The following is a 4,438-nucleotide window of genomic DNA, read 5'->3' as shown; positions in this document are numbered from 1 at the left end:
AAAAGTCGGACTGCTCCAACTACAGGGGGATAACTCTGCTCTCCATCGCAGGAAAGATCCTCGCCAGAGTCCTCCTAAATCGGCTGGTGCCTACTATCGCCGAAGAACATCTCCCAGAGAGTCAGTGTGGCTTTAGAGCCAACAGAGGCACCACTGACATGGTCTTCGTTCTCAGACAGCTACAAGAAAAATGTCGGGAACAGAACAAAGGACTGTATGCGACATTCGTCGATCTCACGAAAGCTTTCGACACCGTGAGCAGAAAAGGTCTGTGGGAGATCATGAAACGTCTAGGATGCCCCCCAAAATTCCTCAGCATGGTCATCCAACTACATGAGGAACAGCGTGGACAGGTCAGACACAGCAACGACCTTTCGGAGCCCTTCCCAATTGGAAATGGAGTGAAACAAGGTTGTGTCCTCGCGCCGACCCTCTTCACGATCTTCTTCAGCATGATGCTCCAACAGGCCACTGAAGATCTTGGCGACGACGACGGTATCTTCATCAGATACCGCACTGATGGCAGCCTATTCAACCTGAGGCGGCTACAGGCCCACACCAAGACACTGGAGCAACTCATCAGAGAGCTTCTGTTTGCCGACGATGCTGCCCTCGTCGCCCATACAGAAGCGGCCCTGCAGCGTATAACGTCCTGCTTCGCAGAGGCTGCGCAGCTCTTCGGCCTAGAAGTCAGTCTGAAAAAGACGGAAGTTCTCCACCAGCCTGCCCCACGGGAAGAATTCCACGCTCCTCACATCAACATCGGTGAGACAGAGCTGAAGTCGGTCCACCAGTTCAGCTACCTAGGCTGCACCATCTCGTCTGACGCCAAGATCGACAAGGAGATCGACAACAGACTTGCAAAGGCAAACAGCGCATTCGGCAGGCTGTACAAGAGAGTGTGGAACAACAAACACCTGAAGAAAGACACAAAGATCAGCGTGTATAGAGCTGTTGTACTGCCCACCCTGTTGTATGGCTCCGAAACCTGGGTCACCTACCGGCACCACATACGACTGCTTGATCGCTTTCACCAGCGCTGCCTTCGCACCATCCTCAGCATCCACTGGAGTGACTACATCACAAATGTCGAGGTCCTGGAGCAGGCAAAGACTATCAGCATCGAGGCAGTGCTGCTAAAGACCCAGCTACGTTGGGCAGGGCACGTGTCCAGGATGGAAGACCACCGCCTGCCCAAGATCGCGCTGTATGGCGAACTGTCCACTGGCCACCGTGACAGAGGAGCACCCAAGAAGAGATACAAAGACTCCTTGAAGAAAGCTCTCGGTGCCTGTCACATTGACCATCGCCAGTGGTCCGCAGTAGCCGCTGATCGAGAGACCTGGCGACGCACCATCCACCAAGCTGTCTCCTCCTTCGAAAACAACCGCAGGGCCAGCCTTGAGGACAAACGCAGAAGGAGGAAGAACCACGACGCTGCAGCCGCGAACCCAGACCAGACTTTCCCTTGCAACCGCTGCGGCCGACTCTGCTTTTCCCGCATTGGCCTTGTCAGCCATGAGCGTGCCTGCATCAGACGTGGACAACGCCCTTCCTAGATCTTCGTCAGCGAAGCCAGGCCATGATGATACAATACGGAGGACACTCCACCTCCACCTTCACCTTCACCTATCCCGTAGTCTTGTGGACCGTTGGGGCGCCACAGGTGATCTGGCAATCAGCATCCTCCAATCCTCTCGGTTTTCTGACCTCCTGATTGTATCGCTCAACCTCAAGCCCGTCCATTCTGGGATGTTGTCCTCCCATCTCTTCCTCTGTCTGCCTCTCCTTCTCCCTCCTTGCATTGTGCCCTGCAGTAATGTCTTGGCAAGCCTTGATGATCTCATGACATGGCCATACCATTTGAGCTTGCGTCTCTTGACCAAGGTCAACAGGTCTTCGTAGGGCCCAATGACTTGCCTGATTCTGTTTCGAACTTCTTCGTTCGTGATATGATCTTTGTAGGAGATGCCCAGGAGTCTTCGAAAGCATCTCATCTCAGTGGACTATATTCTCTTTTCTATTTCAGCTGTTAAGGTCCACGATTCACATGCATACAAGAGTACTGATGTCACCAGGGTACGCATCAGTCTGATCTTTGAGCCGAGTGCAGTGCTCCGGTCGTTCCGGATGTATCTCAGTTTTGTATCTATCGGAGGACACAGAAACAGAATATATACAAATACATACAGTAATTCAATAAGATTAAGGCAGATTCAGACATTATCAAACAGGATAAAACTGAACGCTTTTATAACAAAGTTCAGCAAAGATGTCAGATGCATATGTGGAGAACATATTTCTAGCAACCATGTAATATTCGAATGTCAGAATCTAAAATGTTTTTTTGCCAGACTTCACCAAAAGTTCTTTTGAATGTGTTATTAACAATTCCAATATGTTATTTGTTATTGCAGAAGGTTTGCTGCATAGTCCTATAGGACATTTGTTATAGATGTTATAGCTGTTTGATGTTGGCGTTTATAACGTTTCCATTCTCCCTAGCGTTGTCTCTCCCTATTCACCCTCCACACATACACACACTTTTACCCCTCCCCCTCTCACAGGCCCTACCCCCAAGGTTCTTTTTTTTTCTTTTCTTTTTTTTTCCGTCTAATATCACTTCAAGTGGAAAGACGTTAAACTGAAGACAACAACAACAGAAACAGAAAATGAAGCTGCAAGCTAAGCAATCTCCAGCTGACGGGGAATCATACAGAGAAAAAAGGCAGCAAAGTCAAGGTATGATTCTGTTCCGCTTAGAGCAGAAAACAGGCTGACTGTAAACTTTTTTTTTTCTTTGTGAAGCAAGGCAAAACAGACTGCGAACAAACAAACAAACAAATATATCATAGATAAGCAAAAACAAAAACCTTGCAGTTGGATGAATGATATAACTTCAGTGAAGCGAGGGACAGTGTTGATGTGTTTTTCCTTGAAGCAGATTCTACGGTGTAATGCTTCATTGTTTTTGTTGGAATCAAACAATGTATTTTGTTATATTGTTTAACCAAAATTTCAATGTGAAATGTGATTACATGTTTCTTGACAAATATAACCTTCTCTGCAAGGGGGGGGGGGGGGGGAAATCATAGATAACATTGGTTTTCACGCTCTGTCAGCCACCCACGATGTGGCCGCTGCGGTCGGCTGGACAGCAACAACAACACGGAGTGGAGTGGGAAGAAAACGGTGAGGAAATGGGAAACAGCAAGAAGGAGGCGGATGATGAGAAGGAGGAGACCTCTTCTTCTTCTTCTTCTTGTTCTTCTTGTTCTTCTTGTTCTTCTTCTACTTTTCTTCTTCTTCCCCTCCTCCTTCTTCTTCTTCCTCCTCTTCTTCTTCTTGTTCTTCTTCTTCTCCTTCTCCTCCTCCTTCTTCTCCTTCTCCTCCTCCTCCTTCTTCTTCTCCTCCTCCTCCTTCTTCTTCTACTCCTCCTCCTTCTTCTTCTTCTCCTCCTCATTATTCTGCTCCTCCTCCTTCTCCTCCTCCTCCTTCTTCTCCTCCTCCTCCTTCTTCTTCTTGTTGTTCTTCTTCTTCTTCGTTCGTGGGCTGCAACTCCCACGTTCACTCGTATGTACACGAGTGGGCTTTTACGTGCATGGCCGTTTTCTGCCCCGCCATGTAGGCAGCCATACTCCGTTTTCGGGGGGTTCGGGGGTGGGGGATGCATGCTTGGTATGTTATTGTTTCCAAATCCACCGAACGCTGACATGGATTACAGGATATTTAACGTGTAGTATTTGATCTTCTGCTTGCTGTATACACACGAAGGGGGTTTTAGGCACAAGCAGGTCTGCACATTTGTTGTTGACCTGGGAGATCGGAAATATCCACCCTTTAACCACCGAAGGAAGAGGCGAATCTTAGAGGAAATACTACTACTACTACTACTACTACTACTAATGGTATTTATATAGCGCTGAATCTTGTGCAGAGACAAATCAAAGCGCTTTCGCACCAGTCATTCACACGCATGCATAACTCTAAAAACTGTAGAAACTAAAGACAAGGAAGAGGCAGGCAAGGGAGGCTATTTTGGGAAGAGGTGGGTTTTAAGGCCAGACTTGAAAAAGCTGAGTGTGGAGACTTGACGAAGCGAAAGAGGAAGTTCATTCCAATTGCAAGGTCCAGAGACAGAGAAATAACGGCGGCCAACAGTCGAGTGTTTGAATCTGGGTATGGGTAAGCAGAGTGGATCCGAAGCCGATCGTAGTGAGCGAGATGGAGTGTAGAGGTGAAGGCAGCCGCAGAGATAGGAAGGGGCAGTTTTGTGAATGCATCTATAACATAGAGTGCTGATCTTGTACTTTATTCGGTGTGAGACAGGGAGCCAGTGGAGATGTTGCTAAAGAGGAGTGATGTGCTCAGATCTTTTCTGTCTGAGGACGAGTCGGGCAGCAGAGTTTTGTATGCGCTGAAGGGACTGAATGGATGA

The sequence above is a fragment of the Babylonia areolata genome, chromosome 4 (genome assembly GCF_041734735.1).
Source record: "Babylonia areolata isolate BAREFJ2019XMU chromosome 4, ASM4173473v1, whole genome shotgun sequence".
In the NCBI taxonomy this organism is placed as follows: Eukaryota; Metazoa; Mollusca; class Gastropoda; order Neogastropoda; family Buccinidae; genus Babylonia; species Babylonia areolata.
The sequence above is the reverse complement of the archived record's forward strand: the minus strand, read 5'-3'. Positions refer to the sequence as shown.